At 36.5% G+C, this 26,980-nt stretch overlaps 1 long non-coding RNA gene across 4 annotated transcripts in view; it reads left to right on the top strand.

The window, feature by feature from the left end:
• Positions 1–25,753, top strand: part of LOC106983829 (uncharacterized) — a 94,248-nt gene extending 68,495 nt beyond the window's left edge. For 2 of the 4 annotated variants that reach the window (XR_008291836.1, XR_008291837.1), the window contains exons 6-9: positions 11,468–11,508; positions 19,129–19,344; positions 22,855–22,938; positions 25,546–25,753. This is a non-coding gene — a long non-coding RNA (uncharacterized LOC106983829). Of the gene's footprint in view, positions 1–11,467; positions 11,509–12,731; positions 14,723–19,128; positions 19,345–22,854; positions 22,939–25,545 lie in introns of those variants that run through there. The other 2 variants (XR_001431574.3, XR_008291838.1) reach the window with 2 other exon arrangements.
• Positions 25,754–26,980: the final 1,227 nt, after the last annotated feature.

Below are 26,980 nucleotides of genomic sequence, written 5' to 3'. Positions count from 1 at the left end.
TGGATGTCTATCTGGAAAATCTGGGGAACCATTGAAGGATTTAAGAAGAATGAGACCATCATCATCATCATCATCTCCATAAAAGCTAACATATTGAGTGCATATTCTGTGCTATGCATAAGTTTAAGCACTGTCCACGAATTATCATTTAATTCTCTTAAACACCCACAGAAGTAAGCATGAATTTTATCCCCAAATTAATAATTTGGAAATGAATGTATTGCTTACAGAATTGACCCTTGGAACTGAATGCCAGAATCTTCACCTGTGCTACCCATAAAAGCCAGCCACTTTTACCACCACCCTCTATCAAAGTTGGGTTCTGTGGGGCCTGTTTGCTTCTTTACATTGTTCTTCTGTAGCAAAGCCTCAAATTTGAGTTCCTGGATTGTATTCTTGTGCCCGAGCTATTAGGAAGCCTGGAAAGGCCAGGTCTAGTTCCTGTCTCTCAGTAAGGCAGGATTCATAAACAGGGACATTCTTCTACCAGAGAATGATGTTTCAAAACATCCTAAGAGGCCACACTATGTGTCAAATGATCTCTAAAGCCCCCACAAGATGGTATACAAACATAAGACAACATTTGTCACTATGAAACCTTTTCTTAAATAAAAGAGTGGAATAGTGTAAAAGATGTATTTCAAGATGAGTGATGCATGATGGGAGACTAGTTCTGCCATGTAATAATCATGTGACTTCTAAAAATTCCATAAAGTCTTCAGGCTTACCTTCCTCTTCTATAAAATAATTTACAATGACATGTAAACTAAATGTATAGTAGGGCTGGGATCAAGAGTTAGTTGCATGCTCTAGCGACTGAACCAGGTAGGTGCCCCCAGAGCTAATATTTAAAAAGCAACAGTTTCTGCATTCTAGGGTCTAAGCTAAAATGTCTTAGGCAAGCCTTTCACACAAATATATAGCCACTATTCCTTTAAAGAGTAAGAATATAGTGATTATTCTACACAAACATACTTGAGACTGGACTCTCAGATTTCTGTTTAATAAATGATGTTATAATGATCTTTTTTTTTCTATGAAAAAATATTTATAACTTAAAAAAACAACTTCTTATAGTGCCTTAAATATGGTTTGTTAAATGTGACAAGTCAGAGGGGTATCGTTATCTTATTTGGGGATAGAGGGCAAGTTAGATTTCAAGAACACAGAGGCAGAACAGGGAGAAAGCCCAGGGCTGGTCACTCTAAGGAATAGCAGAACCATAGCACACAGGAACCAGTTAGGTTTTCCTTTTCTACTTTGTAATTCTGTTACTTTATCTTAAATATTTACTTAAGTCTATTCACCACACAGCCTTGTAGTCCCTGTTGTTGTGATTAAAGAGAAGGGATTGCGTCCACCCTCAGGTCATAGCTAACTAGGGAAGAAGGGTTACAGCTTGGAGCAGCAGTCACCAGATGGTCAGGAGAGCACACTGGCATAACCAGAGGAGGTACAGTGAAGGGACAGGAAACAAGCGACAGCCAGGAAGAGATAGGCTCTTACTGGGATTCCTCAGAAATAATTGAGGGAGAGCTGGACCTACATACTCCTGCAAGATGGAGCTGTAGCAGACACTGATGGCGCCCTCCTAATCGGACTGGTGGACGATCTCTGTAACCTTGTCCCAGCTTCAGTGCACTTTGCAGCTGACTGTATTTGCTACTTGCTGAGGAGCTCTTACCCTTATGGGGAGCCAGAAGTACAGGGGAAATTATTCCCCCACCGCCCAGCCACCATCCCTAACAGTATGGCTGACTGACTAGTATGAGAATACAGAGGCTCCGCTCCTTTGCCTCAAGCCTGGACAGTCCCTGGGTTGTTATTACCATTACAGAGCTCCCTGAGGGCTGGGGCGGAATCTGGGATTCAACTGATGCCACAGGCTTAGGTGAATGCCTCTCCTGCTTCCTCCCAGGGGAATTTCCTTAGCAAATCACTTGCACCTGAATTCTTGCCTCGGGGACTGCTTCTGGGAGGATTAATAGAAGACAGGGCTCTGCTCAGCGTGATTGGGTAAGAGAAGGGAAGTTAGACCCCATTACCTGGAGAATGAGGCACCTTGGATTTAGTTACATAAAGATGCCTAACACACAGCTAACACTTGCTCCTCTGTTTCACAACTGTCCTTGACCTCCAAGTTCAGGTGTGGAACCTTAAAGTAATCAATTCCCTGTTCTTCCTCACTAAAATCATCATAGCTTTTGGACTAACTTAACTGTTTTAAGGGAACAAAGGAGACTCTATCCGCAAAAACTTTTTTTTTTTAACTGATACCTTTTTAAAAATAAGGAAACTTACAAATTGAAATATTTAAATTATATTTAAATTAGCAGATATGACTTCATATTTCAGAAATAGGAATTGGTAGAATGTTTTTCAAAATGTAAAAACTTGGGGTGCCTGGGTGGCTCAATCCGTTAAGTTTCCGACTCTTGATTTGGTTCTCATCGTTCATGAAATTGAGCCCCAAGTCAGGCTCTGTGCTGACACCACAGGGCCTGCTTGGGATTCTCTCTCTCCCTCTCTCTCTGCCCCTCTTCTGCTCTCTCTTTTTCCCTGTCTCAAAATAAATAAATAAATTTTAAAAATGTAAAAAACTTTAAAACCTCCATTTAATGGTATTTTTTGTATACTAGTCATATTTTTTATTATAATGGCCCTCTCTGTGTGGTGATTATGGAACCATATAAACATGAAATTCTTGTTAGAGGAAAGCAAGTGATGTTTGCCAAGTAAATAGACACAATAGTTTATACACCATTCTATACTAAAATTTATTTCATTTATTAATTTATTTCGAGAGAGAGCATGTGAACGGAGAAGGAGCAGAAGGAGAAGGAGAGAGAGAATCCCAAGCAGACTTCACACTATCAGCACAAAGCCCAATGAGGAGCTTGATCTCATGAATGTTGAGGTCATGACCTAAACCAAAATCAAGAGTCTGATGATAACTGACTGAGCCACCGAGGTGCCCCTATACCATTCATATATACAGATATTTTCTTCCCTCCTTCCAAAAGTTGGCTAGCTCTTCTATAAAGCTCTTGAAGATCTGTAGGCAGTAATTATATATGTAAACCTTATTTAAAAAATTTTTTTTAATGTTTTATTTTTGAGAGAAGTGAGAGACAGAGCATGAGCAGGGGAAGGGCAGAGAGAGAGGGAGACACAGAATCTGAAGCAGGCTCCAGGCTCTGGGTGGTCAGCACAGAGCCTGACATGGGGCTCGAACTCACGGGCTGTGAGATCATGACCTAAGCTGAAGTCAGACACCCAACTTACAGAGCCACTCAGGTGCCCCTAAATCTTACTTTTTTAAAAACAATTGTGTTTATAGTAACTACTTTGCCAAACTGAACTTTAAAAGTAGTATCCTTAATATATTCTCTCTCTTTCTTCAAGCACAACAGCAAAAATATATGAAACATAGATTCTTTTAGTGATATAATATTACTCTCTTCAACACTTTGGTTTTCTATTACTCAATATAATCCAATTATTGACAAAAATGAAGCTTTCATTTCAACCTGATTACCATCAGTCATTTTGTGTGAACCAGTATGTACCATGAATATTTGAATGTTATCAGATTATGATCAAATATAGTTCTCTATTGTAAGTTTCCATCATCCTGGAAAAAATAGACATTTCTAATAGCTTTCAAGTTAAAAATAGAAATTACCAGTGAAATTTAGTGTGTCTATAATTGTTATAATGATGTTTATCAAACCCATAAGTATATCTTACATTTTGAAAATGGTTTTAAAGGCACATAAGGATGTGTGGGTGTTCCGCCATTTCTTAAGGATGGAGTAAGAAGCAAAGGTATCTGTATCACTACATGTGGTAGCAGATATTTAATACCATTACCTGTGATGTTAAATACCTAATACTACTACCTGTGGTATAAAATTTTGTTATCTCTAGCTGTGACATTAAATGTTACTGGCCAATGGCGTTACCACAAAAATGTATTTGCTGGCTTTAGCAGCAGCTCCCGCTGTTCCTAGAAATAACATTTCCTGGACTGCCAAAATAGCACATGGTCCAGTGATGGATAGGATGGACTTGACAATTAAGCCATCTGCTTGCTGGCTTCTCTGATTTTTCTGCTTTTTCCTCTGCCGCACAGCTCAAGCATGGCTGCCATTTAGAAGAAAGACTGGACAAGGAAACTAATCTCTACCATACTTCCTGGATGATTTTAACCAACAACTTCCCAGACCGAAAGGGAAATTTACACATGGTATTTGCACATGCTCGTCACTGATGCTTGGAGGATGTTAAATACCTTTAAGCCAAGTGATATACAAAGACAAACACAGGGCTGGGAATTCGAATAAAGATTCTCCTTGTAGAACAAAAACTATTGAGTCACTTAGATCCAATTCTACCGACAAAATGTCTGTATGCCTCGTGGAACAATTTCAAACCAACTATGACTAAAAGAAATGAAAGATAGTTCCTTTTATTTTCTCCTCCAATTTATTCTGTAGACCGAACTACACCAAATTTAAAAAAAAAGAACTAGAAATTATATTTACTTTGTTATATTGACTTTCTGAGAGTTAGCAATAAAATGCCTAAAGATTGAATTTAATATATCTCATCATTTTTTCTCATGAGGTGGAATTACTTAGTTGATTATCCTTTTTTTTTTTTCTTTTTTTCTGGCCCATTGGCCTTTTTTCTGTTTCCAAGGCAAAAGTTGTCAGCCATGATGCATCCTGGAGTATTACCTATCAATCCAACAGAATTCAGTAATCTTAGGCTATGGTTCTGTATTGATTTAAAGATTAGGGTAAAGTTACCAGTTTCTCTTAGATTTTTTCCTATTGGCAAAAGAAAATCTCATACTTTAGCTTTGGTTATTGGTTTGAAAATTCAAGAATATTTCAAAAATGTTCATTTACTCTAAAGGGAATAACACAGGTAATTTCACAGAACAAAAAATACTCCTATGCCTCAGAAATAATATAATTTAAAATCAAGGGCAAAAATCAATATTAAAGGTATCTTTTTATAGATTAAATGCAAAAATAGAGATTTTGACTACTTATGGCATGATTTGGAAAAATGGAGATGTCAGCATTTTATACATTTCAAACAGAAACAGTAAGAGTGTACTTTGTTTTACAGTTATTCTAATATTGAGAGATACAAAAATAGATGCCTCCCCACCCAAAGAACCTAGACAGAGTCAAGCAATGGAAATGAAATTGGCATACATTCAAAATACAAGGTGAAAAAGACAACATGTATAAATACCAATCTGGAATTAGCATAACATATCATCTATTTGATTAGCTTTCTTCTATAATTCAAAAGGCACGTCTATGAAATTCTTTTTGGTCCCAAATATTCAGCACGTCTTATTATTTATGTGAGGAAAGAAACTATATTTTGTGAAATCTTTAAGATAAAGATTGAAATTGAAAGATGTGGGAAGAGAAACCCTGTTACATATAGTTATGGATAGATTATTCTCAGATTATACATCATTTATTTTCAGTGAAGCTTTATTATATTAGTATGGAAAATCCTGTTTAAGATGGAGATAATATATAACAATGAGGAACAGACATTTATGTATCACTTGTAAGAACATTTTTTCCCCAAACAGTTTAACTACTATTTTCCAATTATTGACTATCAAAAGATACACACCAACAATTCACACTTATTGACAAATTCATGGACAAATTAAAAAACAAACTGCAGAGCCAGGGAGGTCACACACGACAGAGGGTTGCTGCACAGTCTGTTTTTATAAAGTTTAAAATAAGGTAGTCTTCTATGATATTAAATTTTTGATGGAGATCACCCGTGGAGATGGGCAGTGACTGGTGGGAACACTGACAAGGTTTTCCATGCTCCTGGAAATATTCTATTTTCTGATATGTTTATAGGGGTGCCTTCACTTGGTAAAGATTCACTGAACTGTATACACTTATGGTTTGTGCTATTTTCAGATAAAGGGAAAAGGGAAAATTTAACACCAAATGTTAATTTTTTTTTGTAAAATAGTATTATAGACCTTTAAAAGGAAAACATACTAAATTTAAAGTTTTAATGATTTAACATACTTATGGCCAAGTCTCATTACCTCTCATTACTTAGAGTCCTAAAAGACAAAATGGGAAAGAAAAAATGCTAAGTTTTATAGTCATAAAAATCCACAAACTAATAAGTATAGAGAGTCACATATTTTGAAAAAAGAAAACATTATCTATGTTTTCCATAACTGTGTGCATTGAAGTTTTTCAAAAACAATTATCAATTTGTTAATTAATGAAACTGTAAATTATATATAATCAAATTTGGTTTTTAATTGCGGAGTGCTCTACAAAGATAATTGGACACCTTTGAAAAGTTTATGAATTCTTTAAGTTCTTTCAGGCTTCTACAGAAGCTAGTAACTGCTTCAGACACTACTGATAGTTCAGTGGGCCTGAGAACTTCTTAGTTTAGAATGAAATAATCCTAGTCACAAACACCATTCACTGGAAACAAACATGAGGGTATTTATAAATATCTGAATAATTGAAAGCTTTAATTTCACATACAGATATTAGATGTCATGTTGACTAACAGTGTCATGTGAGGTAATTATTTATTAGTAATAAAGGAAAACTGAGCTATAATCTAATCTCCAAAGGACAAATGCAACTTGTCTGTAATCATTGGTGTTAACTTTATTAAAATTTTTCACATTAAAGCTAGAGGTGATTTGAATGATCCAACATTCTTTTTTCACAGATGTGGAGGCTTAGCCCTCAGAGTTCATACATCGAGATAAATACAAAACCAGATGTTTAACTCAAATCTTCTAACAACTTGTCTAACACACTCATATGCTTCCAGAAAGAAATGTTTTAAGATAATGAAATGAATATAGGTTATATCATGACTGTTCCTCTACTTACTATTCTAACTCAGAGGGCTTAAAGTTTCTTGGAGTTCGGGTTTGGCATTTTAGCTTTCTGTTCAAGGAGCGTCTGCTTTGGCCTCCCAGTATGGACGGGGGCAGGTCAGCTATTTGTCCATCCGTCTCGGCATGGTCCTCACTGAATCACTAGTACTTCTTAGAGCACAGTTTGAAAATAAGTTTATACTAGAAGTCATTGCTGGAATTCTAGTATTCTACAGCGATAAACTGATTAGCAGTTCTAATGTAACTCTTCGAAAGCACAGAGTCACAAACAAGAGAAAATGACTCACTAAATAAGATTTTGTATCCAAGAGTATGAATTATTATTCTCCATGGAAACAAATTATTTTCCATGAAAACCAAATACTTGTCTCTGAGGCAATGTGATCGTTGTTTCAAGACTATTGGAAATATGTATTTAATTGTATTTTTAACTATAATAAATTAGGCCCATCTTTCTCCTAAAAGTAGATTTCTTTCTAAGCACCTGGTGGCCTCTTGCTAGAACAAATACAGCAAGGGCACACCACAGTTACTTCTATTTGAAACTGCAGCCCTTATTCCTTGAACCACACCATTGAAATTCAACATTAATCAGTGATTTAAGGTGTATTGGGAAGATACCAGTCCGCTGGATAGAGATCTGATTTTTTTATAAAAAAAACACATTTGTTTATCTATTTATTTTAATTAATCAATTTTTTTTTGGTAATGTTTATTTTTGAGTGAGACAGAGACAGAGCATGAGGGGGGGAAGGGCAGAGAGTGAAAGAGACACAGAATCTGAAACAGGCTCCAGGCTCTGAGCTGTCAGCACAGAGCCTGATGGGGGCTCGAACCCACAAATCGTGAAATCGTGACCTGAGCCCATGTGGGATATTTAACCAGCTGAGCCACCCAGGTGTCCCTAAAAAGGCACATTTAAAATTTGAATTTGAGATCAGTACAACTTTGGATAAATCCAGTTTAGTTTAATTTCTCTGCCTGTTACCTGTTGGATGGCCTATCTCACGTATTTTTTATCAGTAGAGAGCAAAACCCCTGATGCCCCCCACCATTAGGCCACAGCCCTTTGTTAAATTGATTTACAAAATATTCCACAGTCTATGGAATGAAAACTGAATTACACAATTGTGACTTGTTAAATACCACAGTGATATCTGGAGCAGATCCAGTTAGCAATATACTCTAAGTTTTCAACTCAAGCAGATGGTGTGAAATTTAAAGCATAAGAGTATATGACTTCGGTGTATATTATGCAACGGTGTTATGGCACAATTAACAATAATAAGTAATAATCTATTACTCTGTACTTGAAAAACGAAGCATTATGTAAGTTCGTACATCACCAACCCAAATGTTAGGCTCTTATTTAGATTTAGTCTTCTCAAGTCCCACCTCTTTTGCTGTATATATATATATTTTTAATCCAGATGGGTTTCTTGATTGAATGTGTCACTTGATCCCTTGAGTTATTGCCATTGTTTAAAGATGTATTGTGAAAAAAAATGATGTATTCCTTATATTTCCCTAAGCCTCTCAATAAAGTTATACAGTATAATTTTAAATTCAAACGAAAGTAACTATGAACTCAAAAATTTGATTAAATTCCAAATTATGTCAAAAATAACTGATACCCAAAAGACTAAATCCAGGTCACAAGGTCACAGATGCCTCACTGATTCACACTGTAAGTATATACTTAGAAGATTTCCAAAATACTTGCTAAATCTTCTCAAAGTCCAGCAAGTTCTGTAGAAGCTCCAAAGCCATATTTTGAAGGAATTTTCATGGACCCAAAAGATATGAAGACATACTAAAATATATTAAAAAGCTATTATTCTACAAATGACCCCAAATAGCCAAAGCAATCTTGAGAAAGAAGAACAAAGCTAGAGGCATCATGCTCCTTAATTTCAAACTATATTGCAAAGCTATAGTAATCAAAACAATATGGCATTGTCCTTTAAACAGACACAGAGATTGATGGAACAGAATAGAGAACCCAAAATAAACTATACATGGCCAATTAATTTACAACAAAGAAGCCAAAAATATACAGTGGGAGTGGGGAGAGAATAATCTTTTCAATAAATGGTGCAGGGAAAATATGACAACCATATTCAAAAGAATATAAATGGACCGTCTTACACCATGCACAAAAATTAATTCAAAATGGATTAAAAACTTCAATGTGAGACCTAAAACCATAAAACTCCTAGAAGGAAACATGAGCAGTAAACTTTTTGACTTAGGTTTTGGCAATGATTTTTTGGATTTGACACCAAAAGCAAAGTCAACAAAAGCAAAAATGAGTGAGTGGAAATACATCAAACTAAAAAAAACTTCAGCACAACAAAAGAAGCCACCAATAAAATGAAAAAGCAACCTAGTGAATGGAAGAAAATATTTGCAAATCACATATCTGATAAGGAGTTAATGTCTTAAATATATAAAGAGGTCATACAATACACTAGCAAAAAAGAAAAAAAAAAAAAAACCCAAGCAATCTGATTTAAAAAATGGGCAGAGGATCTGAAGAGACATTTTTCCAAAGAAGACAGAGATGGCCAACAGATATATGAAAAGATATTCAACATCATTGGTGTGTCTGGTTGGCACAGAGGAGCATGTGACTTTTGATCTCAGAGTCTTGTGTTCAAGCCCCATGTTGTGTGTAGAGATTATTTAAGTGAATAAATAAATAAAAACTTTTAAAAAAGATATTCAACATCATTAGTCATCAACGAAATACAAATCAAACTCCTAAGGAGCTAACACCTCACATCAGTCAGAATGGACACTATCAAAGAGACAAGAGATAACAAATAATGGTGAGGATATGGAAAAAAGAAAACCCTTGATGGGAATATAAATTGGTGTAACCACTGTGGAAAACAGTATGGAGGTTCCTCAGGAAACTAAAAATAGAAATACCATATGATCCAGCCATTCCACTTCTGAGTATTTATTTCAAGAAAACAAAAACACTTGGGGCACCTGGGTGGCTCAGTTGGTTAAGCATGAGACTTTGGCCCAGGTCATGGTCTCATGGTTCCCAAATTTGAGCCCTGCGTCTGGCTATGTGATGACAGCTCAGAGCCTGGAGCCTGCTTCAGATTCTGGATCTCCCTCTTTCTCTACCCCCCCTCTCCCCTGCTTGCACTGGTCTCTCTCTTTCTCAAAATTAACAATAAAAAAATATTTTTAAGAAAAAAAACAATAAAAAAGAAAACAAAAAACACTAACTTGAAAAGGTATATGCACCTTAATGCTCATTGCAGCATTATTTATAATAGCCAAGACATAGAAATAACCTGTGTTGTTTTTTTTTTTTTGACAAATGAATGGATAAAGAAAACATGATATGTGTGTGTATAATAGAGTATTATTCAGCCATAAAAATGAAGGAAATTTTGCCATTTGCCATAACATGGATGGACCTTGAAGGCATAATGCTAAGTGAAATAAGTCAGACAAAAAAAAAAAAAAAGATAAATGTTATATGATCTCACTTATGTCTGGAACCTAAGCACGTTCATAGATACAGAGAACAGATTGATGGTTGCCAGAGGCTGGAGGTAGAGAGTAGTTGAAATGGATGAAGGAAGTCAAAAGATACAAACTTTCAGTTTTAAAATAAGTCAATGGGATGTAATATACAGCATGGTGACTATAGTTAATAGCACTGTATTGCATATTTGAAAGTTGCTAAGAGAGTAAAGTTGTTCTCATCACAAGGAAAAAAATTCTGTAACTATGTATGTTTGACAGATGGTAACTAAACTTACTATGGTGATCATTTTGCAATATATACAAATAGCACATCATTATATTTTACATCTGAAACTAATATAATGCATGTTCATTATACCTTAATAAAAAATAAATTTGGGGCACCTGGGTGGTTCAGTCAGTTAAGTGTTCAGTTTAGGCTCAGGCCATGATCTCATGGTTCGTGAGTCTGAGGCCCTCATCAGGCTCTGTGCTGACAGCTCAGAGCCCGGAGCCTGCTTCAGATTCTGTGTCTCTCTCTCTCTCTCTGCCCCTCCCCTGTTCGTACTCTGTCTCTCTCTCTTTCTCCCAAAAATAAATAAACATTTAAAAAAATGAATGTAATAAAAACAAATAAATTTAAAAAAATTAAAAAAAACAAAACCAAATAAGGAACAATCTCTGTCTTTGAAGAATGACAAACATCCAGAGTAGGTAGAATTGGTATAGCTGACCCATGTTTTTGAAGTTTCATTGACAATGTCATATGGGTTAAACTGAAATCACTGTCATTCCAAATTGTTTATTACTAAGGAAAGGAATATTCTTAAAGTGATTTTACTTATTTCTGCAGGAAAAACACCCAGGACAAAAAAAAAAATTTTACATAGTTTAATGGTTTTCTTGTTTTAATGGTTTATGACTCTGGACCGTGTGGGGTTGGAATCAGCTTCTCTCACCTACCATGTATTGATCTTGGGCAAGTTACTTACGTTACCTACAGTTCAGTTTTCTCATCTGTAATCTCATGATTTTTAGGAGAATTCACTGAAGTAAGACATGACAGTGCTGGGAGAATTGTAAGTATTCAGTATATGTACACCTCTATTGTTATTATTTTACTAATAAATCGTTACTAATTGTGCCAAGCACAACTTCTATTTCCAGACTGACCCAGAAAACAAAACAAAACAAAACAATACAAAACAAAATGTTATTGTATCCCAGTGCATTTCTGGCACTCACCTGATTCAAATATTAATAAGGTTGATGACTTAAAGCTTTTCCATTATTGCAGAAAATGCTAAGTTATTATCTGGTAGACATATCCTAAGACTTTGCACCTTTCTTTGTATTTTTATTCTAATTAGGTTTTAGAAGATTGTTTATTGTATCTATTTGGAGGAATGTGTTTCATGCTGTGCCCTTCATTAAAAAGATTAAGTACTTGATCAATCCTTAACCTCTTAGTGTGTCTCATTAGTTTGGTAATTTATTCATCAAAAATACACTCTGAGATGCATTGGGATTGAAGAGCTGGTGTTGATCCAAGAAAGCATGCTGTGTAGTGCCATGAAACTCATCACTTAGAGTAATGTGCCTTCACAAGGAGAAAGAGCAGGCTGTCTTTATAATAAAAGTATAGAAATGTTTATATCTTTCTGCTACCAATTCAAATGAAATCTTTTGAGATCTGCTAATCCATAAATCTTGTAGAAGTAAAGATGCTATAGAGTTGTAGCATGTGGAGAGTTAAATTTATAGAAATCAAGAATTCTAGGAACTGAATAAGCATTTCTTTATTACTGGGTTACTTTTATAGATTAAAGAAATATAAAATAGAATAATTCTTAAGCTAGAAGAACTTCATTAAAACTGTGAACCTATTAATAATTTAAATATATGGGATTTTTTCCTCAATTCGATAAAATGGTTAGAATACTTTACGTATGATTGTATACATTACAGACACACACACACACACATACACACACATGTGTTTCCTTTTATTTGACTTTGCACTATTTGGGGTCTTTTTAATCCGCAGGACATTACAGTCAGAAATATGTTTTAAACACACACACACAAACCCATATAAATACTTTTATTTAAGTTGACAATTTTGAACATCAGCTATTCTAAAGGACCTATAATCGGGAATCTTAAATCCAAACTTTCTTAATGATGGATCCAAACTAAATTATTCGATCATAACTGAGTACTATGTGACCCTTAAAATGCTATTCAGTTCAGAAGCATTATCTCCTCAGTATATAATTAATCTTTTCTTTTCTCATTTTAGAAGACACATGCACATCTGCTAGTCATCATTCTTAACTGTTCAGGAAGGCAAGAGAAGTGTCTTCTTTGTGCTTCAAACCTCACCTTTAATAAAACCTGAGAAAATCTATGGATATCCAATAACGACAAGAGAAAGAGAAAGAGGTGAGGAAAAGGAAGAAAATAGAAGGCAATGTCAAAGACAAATCAGTAAGGAGATTGATTTTATTCAGGCTATTGAAATAGAGACATCCAAACACCAGTGTCTAAACTGTGGAGTTTTACCCTAGACTTTTAAAGGGAGGAGTAAAGTTCAAGGTAGAGTGATCTACACTTGGTTTTTTGTTCTGTTTTCTTTTCAATCAAGGAAGTCTCAGTCAGTTAGCTAAAATGGAAATGTTTATCCTTGTGTCTAGCTAGTTTCGCAGGAGACAAACAGTTCTAATTTCAGCTAATCATTCATGAGACAAGGAATGGGAAGGAGGAGGGTCTATGTCTGGTTTAGTCAGCAGGTTCAGGCTAAAGGGGAAAGAGTCTGTTTGGGACCTGTCACAGGTACACAAGGGAGTCATCTGCAAATCTTAGAGGGGTCATGAGAAAGGATAGACGGAAGGTTTTATCTATTTCACATGAGTAGTTAAGGTAAACTTTTTCCAATGACACGAAAAGGGCGATTCTGGATAACAAAACCTTGGGGAGATGTCTTAACCATCATTGTTTTCCAGAGCTCAGGTACGGTTCACCAGTAGCAGAGGGGCAAGAAAAAAGCCAGAGCTTTTTTTAGGAACATTACATTTTTTCTGTATATTAAATTTGCTGAGTTAAATTCATTTTTTACAAACTAAAGCTTTTTCTTCAAGTGTTTTCTCAAATATGCACATCTCTATTAACGTCTTCAATTTAACTTAAAAATTTTAATTTTAATTTGATGTTTGGTTTCTTATTCATATTTTGTATATAAATCCATTACATTATCCTAGAATCAATAATAAACTAAAAGCATCATGATTTCACCTGTTTAGTTTCTTAACATTCTTTTCCACATGCAATTTAATTTACTATGTATATTTTTTAATTAAGCTAAATTAAACCTTTTAGACATGGAAAATTTTATCAATCATATAGCCCAACACCTTCATTTGTTCAAATAAACAACTTTAGTCCCATAGAGTTTTCCCAAACTTATACAATTAGCTGTTTTGATTGCCAGGACCAGAACTCAGGTTGCCTGACTCCTACTGTAATTCTCACTGCATTGCAACACACTCATAGTCCCATTTTAGAAATGAATGCCAATATTCTCTTAACATGACCATTAGAACAGATTAAAATTAGAACAGGCAAGTGTAAACACTAAAAAAAAATTAAAAAAAAGCTATTTGTGGTTAAAGGACTTAAAAGGAAAACCAAACAAGCAGCAACACTACTGAAAACATGCAAAAAAGAAAAAAAAAATACAACTAAAGTTTGCAGTTTATAAAAACAAAGTGACAAAATAAGATCAAGCTGAAAGTTTTATCATTCTTTTCTTTTTTTAAAGCTTATTCATTTATTTTGAGAGAGAGAGGGAGCACAAGCAGGGGAGGGGCAGAGAGAGAGAGGGAGAAGCAGAATCCCATGCTGACAGCATGGAGCTGGTGTGGGACTTGAACTCATGAACTGTGAGATCATGACCAGAGTTAAAATCATGTTTAACTGACTGAGCCACCCAGGCAACCATTCTTAACAGATTAATACCAGATTCAATTTCCTAAATGCTTGTTTTTAAAGTTGTTACAAGCCAGCCTAACACTGATAATTGCTCACCAAGAGTAACAGAAGGATATGAATCTCAGAGGAAGTTGCGTCCACATGAATTGGAAAGCAGCTAGAGCTGAGCCAGTTCTCCTAACTGCTCTTGTGTACCTAATGCAGATTTATTTTAGCGTCAAATAAAGGAAGTGCAAGGGTGTTCTTGGCACATCAATTTTGGCTCAAGGGCAGCTTCTGGGTAGTTTCCTAAAGCTGAGACTCTGAGGCAAAGAAATTTGAATTCTTTATTTTCCTTACTTACAGGAAGTCATTCTTTTTTTTTTTTTAATTTTTTTTTCAACTTTTTTTTTTTTTTTTTTTGGGACAGAGAGAGACAGAGCATGAATGGGGGAGGGGCAGAGAGAGAGGGAGACACAGAATTGGAAACAGGCTCCAGGCTCTGAGCCATCAGCCCAGAGCCTGACGCGGGGCTCGAACTCACGGACCGCGAGATCGTGACCTGGCTGAAGTCGGACGCTTAACCGACTGCGCCACCCAGGCGCCCCAAGGAAGTCATTCTTATGGCAGGATTAGACCTGGTCAAAAGCAGAAAAATCAAAATCAATCATAAATCCCAGAGTTCTCAAGATTGTGCTCTTTATTATTGAATTTGCTATTCCTTCACTCATAGGTTTATCTAGAGGTCAAGACATTCAAGAAAAAAAAGAAATATTGGTTAAAAAAACAGTGTATAGAAATATGAAATATTAGTATGGCTGGTAGAAATGGAAGATTAATTGGATTATTTGACTGTGTAGGCATATGTTTGCATATAAATGAGAAGAGGATTAGGCTGTTGTTTCCTTTCTTACTAAATGAAATATACCTAAATCACTTTCAACTTCTCTACAACACTGATTTATTAGAAGAAAAAAAATTAAGGTTCAACTAAGAACTGAAATCACCACACTTTTCTGTTTTCATGCTAATTTGTTTTGGTACAAAGCACACATTCTTGGTTTTGTGCTAAACAATCTAAACAACTCAGGGATTTGGTAAAAATAGCCTAGCCACCTTCTGGAAAAGTACTTGTTCCTGGACAATATGATAATGAACTTACTCATCAGTATGCACTTAAAAACCCTTTTGTTGTATGCCTGCCAATCAAAACTACTATGTCACAAACTCTATTAATCCCAACCAGTATTCCATCTTGCAAGACTCACCTGAAACTCACCCAACCCAGGTCCTAAACTTCTTAAGATTACTAAAATAACCCAAGGCCTTAACCATGATACATATCCTCCCCAGAGTTCTCATTTCTGAAACACTGCGAAGACACCCCCGGGGGACTATCTACCTTCACTGCACTAAGTCTCACTAACTTAGCTTTTTTTGGATCAACAGGTTTGCCTGGTGATATTTTTTGAGAGTTATCAATTAATCCAGAAGATTTATTTACCATATTTAAAATATCTTAACTTCAGTTTCTCATGTGAAATTGGATACTGTGATTGCTGTTTGCATAGATAACTCATATCTTGGTATATTTTAAACAACGGTTAAAGTATTTTCAATTCACAAATCACTGGAGTCCACCAACTTAAGTTTACAAACTTTTAAAATATTACATGAGTTTAGAAATTCTTAAAAAAACTCCTGGTTTGTCCTTTTATTAAAAACAAATTTACATATCACATTAATTGGGACAGCAGAATCATAATCAAGAAGCAGTTCAAAATATAGTATCATTTTTCTTTATTTTTTTCCCGGCTTTAGAAAAAGTATTATCTCCTTGAAATTGTGTTTTCTTCCATATACAACAAAGGGTTTCCCAGCTGGAATTTTTACTATCTTGGGAAGGTGTCCACATATCCAATTGAAAAAAAAGTCAGGTGAAAACTGTGGCCAACAATGAAAGAAATTGAACTGCCTATCAGTGGATATGTTCAGACTGTCTTCAGGCAGCAGATGTTAGGTATCTTGTACATGGGACTCAAGAATCCATTAGAAAATAAGCTCCATAAGAGCAAAGGCTTAGTCTGTTTTACTCACTAATGTATCCCAATGTTTAAGCTAATACTTATACAGCTCAAAAATTACTTGAATAAATGAATCAATCAGTCAGAAACTTAGACCAGATACTATTTAAATTTTAACAACCATGCACAGAAGATAGCCCCGAGTCCCTGCCTTGCAGCTTGTGCTTTATCAAGTCCTGGTCTGGCCTTCCACTAGCCACCCCCTTTCTCACAGGATGAGAAGGTGTGAGGCCAAGGGGACATGCTTACAAGAGCCCATTGCACTACCTCTGAAAGCCCATGGAAAGTAGCCCATATTTCACTTCCACAAGCCGCAAGGGCCTTTTCCTCCAAGGACAAATGTGAGGCCCGAAGACTGGCCGTGGCCATAGAGTAGCTCTTCGTATGGTTAGAGACAATGGCACTTATATTTTCAGGATGTGGTATCCACTAGTATATGTGCGAGACCCCTCGAAGTATAGTTTTGGGCAGACTGAGATGGAAAGGGTGGGCTATGGGCTGGAGGTTATGTGTCTGCCGTCAGCTCTGCCTGTGCCACAAAGTACCCCACGTACAACTTCAAGGAATCTGAAAATTCTGAACTAGACCTGATCTTTCAGGACATTCTGAAGGAATGTTTACCAAAGAAGGAGGTGAAACATTTTATTTAACAGCTTATTGGCTTCATTTATCATCTTTAAGTATCTAGACACAGGGCATGTGTATCCCCTTGAATTTTAGAGTAGGTCGGTGCCTGATACTCATTTTCTCCATTCCTCCCTGAGGATGCAGACAACAAAGAAACACTAGGTGACAACTCAGTAAGGTGAGTTTAACTGCTGGTGGATTTAGACAAATACTCCCATTTTCCTTTGATAAGTCTTTGGGTCACTTCATGCCTGAGGGCAAGACCTTAAACACCACAACGAGGGGCTCTTGGAGCAGAGCTACCAGCAGCCTTCAGTGTGCTGAATCACCTCGATGGACTGTTGAATCTGCAGACTTTCAGAAACCACCTCCACAGACTCTGACTCATTATATGTGTATGGGGTGGAAGTGAAGGATACAGAGTGAGTGTGTGCGCTTTTAGCCTGCATCCTAGGGGATTCAGTTAACTTTGATCCGTGTATCACATATTGAAAAACACCAACCATGCTAGCGAAAGTAATAAATGGCGACACTTTGCTTGTTTTTACTTTGGGCCTTAGACAAGAGGATAGATCGAAAATGTCCTTGGGGAATAATATATGGCCCCATTCAGCTCACCACTGTGACATACCGCCTGAGAACTGGAAGCCAAATCTTTAGCCAAAATAAAGTATGCGCTTGTCTGGAAGGTCATCTTTGGTCTTTGGGGTGGGGGTGGGAAGGTAACCCACAGGACCTTCCCTTTCCCCTTTACTCACTGACTGTAGAGTATGAAGAGCTAGAAGGTCAACATCAGAGTGTAGGATTTGGGGAAGGAGAAAAGAGCCATAACTCTGAGTATGAAGGAGGAAATGCCAAACCTTGAGCTAATATTGAGCAACTGACATTTTCCTGGATTGTCCCCTGTATCTTTAGTTTTGTTGTTGTTGTTTTTAGTTAGTCTTTAGTTAAAACAATAGTAACAACAATGAACAAGTGTGTTTAAAACTATAGGATCTGCTTGCACTTAAAGCTTGCTGTTTTTAGTCTTCAACCCTGTTTTTCAAACCAAATCATTTCAATCAGGGGCATAGTGAGGTTTTAAAAACCAGGGCAAGGGCGCCTGGGTGGCGCAGTCGGTTAAGCGTCTGACTTCAGCCAGGTCACGATCTCCCGGTCCGTGAGTTCGAGCCCCGCGTCGGGCTCTGGGCTGATGGCTCAGAGCCTGGAGCCTGTTTCCGATTCTGTGTCTCCCTCTCTCCCTGCCCCTCCCCCGTTCATGCTCTGTCTCTCTCTGTCCCAAAAATAAATAAAAACGTTGAAAAAAAAATTAAAAAAAAAAAAGACCAGGGCAAGAGAGCCTAGGGAGGGGAATCCAAGTCGTTAGTTAGGGAAAATTATATATAATTTAACCTTTAACCTTTTCCTCTCCTGTTTTACACATACTCCTTTCTCCAATTTTATGCTAGCATGTAAAGTTTTACAAAGGAATATTATTTGAAAATGTAGTCAAAGCGATCAGCTTCACCTGCCATGTTTCCTGGTCACGTTTCTGATTTCTTTCCTTTACACTTTTCCTATCTGAGAGTTTATTACCCAAAGGCTTAATGTGTTCACTTAAAGTTTCTGAAAATTAACCTTTTTTTAGAAATACTTGGAAATACAACACTCTCAGAATATTGGACACATGAGTCTTTATTCTCCAAAAACACTTATCTTCCTCCTCCTGCTTCCTGGTCTCATCTTAGTCACACACGTCTGACTTTCAATATAGATGCGAAACTTAACTTCCCTGAGGCCCTATTCCCAGTGTTAATAAATATATCTTACAGAATATCTGGTTAAGTGAACTTGGATTTCTCTTCCCATAAAAAAGTAGTATCACCTGACAAAGGGTTGTGTAGTTAGATGTTCAAGCCTGAATAGATTCAGACTGAATTGGTGTAATTTGAAAAAGCCTATAGAGTCATATCCTTCATTCTATAGAAGCTCCTTATAAATATTTAATTTTGTTTAATGTTTTTTTTATTTTTGAGAAAGAAAGAGAGACTGAGCACAAGCAGGGGCAGGGGAGAGAGACACAGAATCCGAAGCAGTCTCCAGGCTCTGAGCTGTCAACCCAGAACCCGTCACTGGGCTCAAACTCACGGACTGTGACATCATGACCTGAGCCGAAGTCAGATGCTTAACTGACTGAGCCATGCCGGCACCCCATAAACTGCTCACAAATTTTTAAAACTCATCTATCCTTTAAAGGTGAGTCACAGTCCTTCTGATTTTCAGCATTTGAAAGAAAAATGAAAACTCACCATGTCTTAGTGACTCAAAAAAATGTGCTTACGGTGTCTGCAAATTCTATTTTATCTTTTAATCTGTTTTTAGGAATCTCATTAATTGGTATAAAAATATACAAAAAGTAGCATACTTACCAATCAAAAAGGTATCATGGATTCTAATTCATGTTCTCTAACCAACACTTTCATTTAAGGATTGTGAACACCTTAGTAACACAGGAGTCAATTGTTATTGTTTTCAAGAAGACCTTTTAGCTACTTATTTCTAATATCAAAAAAGTCACACTAGAATTGTCAAAAAAAAATCCTGTTGGGCAGGCTCACACTTTTAATATAAAGTAGAATAGAATCCCCATTGGTAATATGTCTGACTTAGAGAAGAATTTCATCTCAAGACACACGTATTTGACTTGAGGATGTGAACGTGAAGTGGAGTTCCCTACCAAGGTCCTAAAGTTCTTTTTGCAATCATTAAAAAATGTTTATTTATAACAGGCATGCTTAACATTGCATGTGAACATATTTATTCTGGAACCACTGGTTTAAGAGTACTTTTTGAGGTTTCTTCAAGCCTACGGGAATATTTTAGATTCTGGAAATAATTCAGATGTCACAATTTCTCTTTAACCTATTTGAACACAGATATTACTGAAGTAAACCCTGAGGAGAGGCCCATATACTATCAGCAGCACACACAATCTGAGCTTTTTCAAATGTAACCATTTCAGCAGCATACAATTTCTGGTTCAGAAGTCAAAATTCACGGAGTCTCATTAGATCTGTGAAGCCACATATTGTCAATGATACAGGACTAGGGCAAGTCTACTTGCTTCAATTCTCTGATTAAACCATCTGTTCACAACACTCTAAATAATTGACTCACAAAATGATATTATTAGAAACTAAATATGTCCATTTATTCCCAAGGACATTATTTCACTCAGAAATCTGGTGGTGAGGAATAAAAGGATCTCAAATTTTGACAAAGGAAAGTGCAGTAGGAACTTGGCTTGGCTTTCCATTAATGATTAGGCTAGTCTACTATTGTTCTTGAAATAAGACAAAACTATGCTCTTTGGTAAACAGTCAAGGTTTCCAACAATCCTTCAGTACTGCCATATGCAACTTACACTATTGTTTGTGACACATTTTTAGACATGAGCAGATATGATTAAGGAAAGAAATAGCACTATGATTTCTGCATCAAAACTAGCTTCTCTTGAGGCGACTGAGTTTCTTAAAGCTTCGCTAAGTAGTTGAGGCTGTCCATATTGAAAATTTGTTTAAGTAGGTTCCAAAATCTTTTTTTCCCCATCAGGATGCTCTAGGAGCTTTAAGAGTCTATAAGGCAGTAAGTGGAAAAGTGCTATAAATCATTGAAATTTTAGTTCCTACATAACTAATAAATTAAATTGATATTCAGTTCACTGCCCACAGTTTAATTCAAAGCGTTATTCATTTTATGAGATACTATGAACAGTTTCATTTGACTTCCTCCTTCATCCCTTTGATAATCATAAAATGCAGTCATGTTGTTTTCTGTTTTCCTAAGGTCAAACCTGTAATGTCCTTCTAAGTGAGGCTTTTTAGAATCAACAGCCTCTTTTATGCTCCCAAACCTTTAACAAAAAAAAAAATTGTTTTATAAACACTAAATTCTAATCAAACTCAACCTGTAAATTTATAATTAAATAAAGGGGGTTTATTTTATTAAGCATGCACTAGACTTTATTGCATACTGTTGGTGGTTTCTTACAAAAGATTGTGAATATATTTGTTTTTCAAATAACCACGATATCTATGTTGATGTCCCTATGCCTTCGGTACAGCTCAGACACATCTTATTAGTGACCAGATGTGACAGACAACTACTGCTGTTTTACCATGTTTACTAAAATAGTTGTCCATGCCTTAACTTTTGTTGATGGAAAACCACCATTGAATTTATTGAGGCATTTTGTGTTATGTATTTTTTCAATTTTTTTAATGCTGACGTATTTTTGAGAGAGAGACAGACAGACAGAGCACCAGTGGGGGAGGGGCAGAGAGAGGGGGAGACACAGAATTCAAAGCAGGCTCCAGGCTCTGAGCTGTCAGCACAGAGCCCGACGCAGGGCTCAAACTCAAGAGCTGTGAGATGATGACCTGAGCTGAGATCAGATGATTAACCAACTGAGCCACCCAGGTGCCCCTTGTGTTACGTATTTTTAACAGAACACTTCTAGGCCAGGCAATGTTGTATCTGCAGAGCTTACTCCCTTCATTCAGCTCTCTGTAGTTGTTAACTTAACAGAAAGCCTTCCTTAGCATCTAAAATAGCATTAATTCAGTCCCATCTCCACCAGTATCCATCCTTTTTTACCTATTTTATTTTTCCCTATAGCACTTGCCACCTAAAAAGTATTATCTTTTTAAAAAAAATTTCTTATTTGAATATAGTTGATATACAATATTACATTAATTTCAGGTGTAAAACATGGTGATTTGACTTCTCCATACATTATGGTATGCTCATTAAAAGTGTAGCTACCATCTGTCACCATACAACACTATTAGAGTATTATCGACTATATTGCCAATGCTATGCCTTTTATTCCCGTGACTTATTCATTCCATAACTAGAAGCCTGTGTCTCTAACTCCCCTGCACCCATTTTGCCTATCCTTCCACCTCTCTCTCCTCTGGCAACCATCAGTCTGTTCTCTGTATTTATAGGTCTGATTATGCTTTTTTTGTTTCTTTGTTTATTCACTTGTTTTTTTTAGATTCCACACATGAGTGAAATCATGTGTTATTTGTCTTTCTCAGTCTGATTTATTTCACTTAGCATAATACTTTCTAGGTCGATTCATATTATCACAAATGGTACCATCTCATCCTTTTTTATGACTACATAATATTCCACACCACATCTTTTGTATCCTTTGGTCTATTGCTGGACACTTATATTGTTTTTATATCTTGGATTTTATAAACAATATTTCAATAAACTAGGGGTGTATATATGTTTTTGAGTTAATGTTTTTATGTCTTTGGGTAAATAAAGTATTGTCTTTTGATTTGTTTGTTGCCTTTTTCTCTTAATTATAATGAAAGCTCCAAGAGAACTGTCTCCAGAAAGTATCTATTTTCCATACTTCTATACCCCCAAATTATATCACATTATAAAGTATATACAGGGTACTCTATAAATATTTGTTGAATAAATGAATACACAAGCTCTATGAAATATTCATTTTTGGATTTTTGTTTCTCAGTAAAAAGAGGAGGAATCAGCCACATAAAATTTACCTCTTATTTTGGAACCAGGAGGTCTTATTTTAGTGAGCTGATTACCGCCAGCATTCATTGGCTATATCTAAAAATTCTCCCCGAAAATGATAGGGAAGATAGCTCAGGTAATGAAAAAATACAGACAACCTAATGTTATATTGCCAGTCTTAATTCCCTGATTCAATTATGTTTAAAATAGGATACTGCATCAGAAAACATCAAAAGAAGTAATTACGGTGCACACACCAGTGAATGCTGCTGGTAGTCTGCCCAGATCCCCTTGGTAAGTGGATTCACTGGTCCCCTAGCTACTGTGCATGTGGCTGACAACAAAGCAGATGCCTCTCCAGAGAATTGCACTCAGCCAAACACAATCTCAGGAGACTTTTCTCCTCCCACCAATGAGCCATTGATTGACTGAAAGGGAATCAACAAATTGATTCCCCTTGCCTCAAGGTGAGCCTTTATCTGCCCTGTAATTTGGTCCCCAGAGTGTCCCTTCTAGGATAAAGCTAAAGCAAGTCTCCACCTAAGACCACAGTCTTGCTTGTTGTCTTTTTTCTCTGCAGTGCCCTGTTTTCCTCACTCCTTGTCTTCTGAAAGTGGCCCCTAAAAGGTCACTGGAACAAGAATCACGTGGAAAACTCTACTTCTGGGGAACTTGACCCAGAATATCCAGTCGCAGTATTTTTGAAAAATTTTAAGTCCCTTTGGCCGAAAGTTCATATGTTCTCCTGATTGTTTATTTTAAATCCTCCTATGATCAGAAGTGATTCCAAACATATGGTGGTGTTAGATCCATAGGCTAAATATAGATGGACATAGAATCAGGCCTGCTGTTAAATCCAGAACAGTATACTGTCCTGGTAGAACTTATACTGTTCTTCGTGTAGAACTGTATACCAACAGAATTGAAACTTTCCCAAGGATGTCTTATATGATGGTAAAATTGTAATATCTAGCTTTCTAGTAAACCGGTGAAATGCCTGGACCCATATAAAATTATATTGGCATTTTGATGACCAGTTTATCAGAGAATACCTTAGCTAATTGTATCTTGCCTTTATGCAGTTTAATGATCAACCAGATTCTTAGTACTTCAAATCACTGGAGCAGTGTCCTGAGACACTCTGTCCTTGCACCTTCTGTATGTGCTACAATTCCTTGACCCTTGTGAATAATCGGGCAAAAATCCAAGTGTGCTAAATTCCTGGGCTTGGTCCTGGTGGACTTTAAAGGACAGTTGCTTTAGATTAGTGCATATTATATTGCTGTATATTAAAATTTCTTGAGGGACCTTCTCCAAAATAACCATCTCTGGTTCCACCACCAGAATTTCAAATATAATTTTTCTAGATTGTGGCCTAAGTGTCAGTATATTTTTTTTAAGTCCCTCAGATTATTCTAACTGTGCATCCACATTGAAAGCCACTTCCTGGGATGATTTTCAAATCAAAAAGTGTGATGCCAAGTTCCTACAAAACATTAAGGTTAGCACTTTTGAGAACAGTAGGACTTTGTCCTTTCAGCCTTCTCTGGCAATATTCTACCATATATAGTTAAGGTCTTCTGTTAATTGCATTAACAGAATTTCTTCCTTTCCTTTTTTTTTATAATTTTTTTAACATTTATTTATTTTTAAGAGAGAGACAGACAGACAGACAGACAGACAGTGATCCAGGGAGGGAGAGAGAGAGAGAGAGAGAGAGAGAGAGAGAGAGAGAAGGAGACACAGAATCTGACGCAGGCTCCAGGCTCTGAGCTGTCAGCACAGAGCCCGATGTGGGGCTCAAACCCATGAACTGAGACATCATGACCTGAGCCAAAGTCAGACACTTAACCGACTGAGCCACCCAGGTGCCTCCCTTTCTTTTTTATTTTAAGATTTATTTTTATGTAATCTCTACCCCAGCATGGGGCTTGAACCTATAACCCAGAGATGAAGAGTGCCGTGCTCTACCAACTGAGCCAAACAGGTGTTCCCAGAATTCTCTCTCTGTCTCCCTCTCTCTTTGCCTATAATAGTAGTTCTCAACCAGGGACTATTTGCTCCCAAGGACACATTTGACAATGTCTGGAAGCATCTGTGATTATCTCAGCTGGAACAGTACTCCTGGCATTTAATGAGTAGAGGCTAGAAATTCTGGTATATTCCTATAATGCACAAGACAGACTCCACAGACATAGCAAAGAATTATCTATCGCAAAATATCAATAGTGCCAAGATTGAGAAATCCTAGTTTACACAAAAAACCATTTATTTCAGAAGTTTATCTTTAAATTCAAGGTCTTTTTTAAAGGCACTACAAATATCAAAGTAGCTCCAATAAAAGGCATCCCAACACTATTAAAACAGATGACAGTAATCTGACAATAATTTAACTATGCATTCAGTTCTTTCCATGACTTTTAAACTTCTGCGCCATGACTGATGGTACTATAAGAAGTGTACTTTCAAAATTCCCTTGTTTGACTGAGTGAAAAACAGTATTTGGATCCCTCAAATTCTCTGGAGTATACTTCTATTCAGGGTCATCTGTTTGATTTGATTCAAGATAGAAAGAGTAAAAGCCACTTAAAATGAATCCTAGATAGAAAGTTACAAACATAAGACTCTTCAATGTGCCCTCATGTAATCTTTAAAGCAGATATTATGTTCAGGTTTCAGCAGGAAATCAATCCCTTCATTATTGTCGTAACGGATATACACTCCTGCTGGTGCCTAACCCAACTAGCCATCTCCCCCAAAAGACCAGGTCTCAAATGTATACATACTTTTTGTCTTCTTACACCCTTTCTCCTTGCAGAACTCTGCTCATCTAACTCTGCATGTTTGTAGTGTAGCTTTTAATCAACTGACTTCTACCCTACTTCCTCTCCCAACCACCAGCCCAGCAGCAGGCACAGGGCCAAGCTGGACCAATCGACCCTTCCTCACAGATGCTGTGAAGAAAGACTCATGGGGCAAAACTGGAGGCATCTGAAGAGCGTCTCTTGGGGCCAAGACCCACATGTCCCGGCAAGTTCCTATTCCTCTTCTCTATTCTCAGTTTCTGTGATTAATACCATCTTCCCAATAAAATATATTTTCATGTTAATATGAGTCAAAATCCTAGTGGATTTTAATCTTGTTTATAGGGAAAGAAATTTTATGTACTATTTATGTACCATTTACCAGCTGTGTGACCATGAAGAAGTTATTTTCTTTCTCTATGCCTCAATTTTTCAGCTATAAAGTGAGAATAATAATAATAATAATAATAACTAACTCATAATGTTGCTGTATGACAGTCCTTATAAAGTACTTCAAAAATTCTGGGCTCAGTAAGAACCACATGATTTTTATCTTTGTTATCATTATTATGTGAATAATACATAATGTTCTATGGATTTTGAGATTGGCCTTTTAGCTTGCTTACCAATTGAAGTATTTTTGGGACTAATTCTCTTTGAGTTTCTAAGTAGAAAAGTATATTGTCTGTAAGTAGTAGATTATAATTCCTTTCTTTTTTTACATGTTCTTACATTTTATTTCTCTTAATGTATACTTTGTGAATTTTAAAATTCATAACTTTTATGGATTCTTAAAATTATTTTCCTTTTGTTCTTTGTGAAATAGAATTTTAAAGTCCAAAATTTCAAGTTTTCGTTAAACTCTTTAAACTTTAAAATTTTGATTACCATTATTTATTTATTATTGCTTCTTTCCCATATACTCCGACTACCCCTTCAGCCCTCCAGCTCCCCCTGGAAATCATATTTAATGCATAGCCATCTCTCACTGTGCCCCTCGGATCTGTTTTTATTTGTTTCTTTGTTTAATTTATATCCATTTCGTCTCTGCTCTAAATTTCCTTAATTTATCTTCAAATCTGATGAGCTTTGTGTAGTGTGCACTTGAATCCTCCATTACGATTTTATTTTGAAAACAGCATTGTTATCTTACTGCTTTCTTTTTGATAGGTCATTGAATTCCATGATTCTTTTTGATAGGTGGTTTGTATCCCATGATTGTTTCATTTCCGTGTATGTGATGTTTTCTAAGAGTCAGTGGAGAGTCAGAACATTCACCAGTGGTCAGTGGTAATGAGGCTGCACCCCTAATGGTGTCAATGGAGGCCATGTGGGGAGCAGTAATAGGGGACTCCATACCTGTCAACCTGGATAATGCAGCAGTAGCCCTGTGGGAAGCCAGAACTCTTGCCTCCCTCCAGTACCAGGAGGGAGAACCTTCCCATCCCTAGTGTCAACAATTATCAATGGGGAACTTGCATTGTACCCAACCTGGATGTAATAAGGTGGCACTCTTTTCCTGGCCTTCTCTG

Source organism: Acinonyx jubatus, chromosome D3 (genome assembly GCF_027475565.1).
Source record: "Acinonyx jubatus isolate Ajub_Pintada_27869175 chromosome D3, VMU_Ajub_asm_v1.0, whole genome shotgun sequence".
In the NCBI taxonomy this organism is placed as follows: domain Eukaryota; kingdom Metazoa; phylum Chordata; class Mammalia; order Carnivora; family Felidae; genus Acinonyx; species Acinonyx jubatus.
The sequence above is the reverse complement of the archived record's forward strand: the minus strand, read 5'-3'. Positions and strand labels throughout refer to the sequence as shown.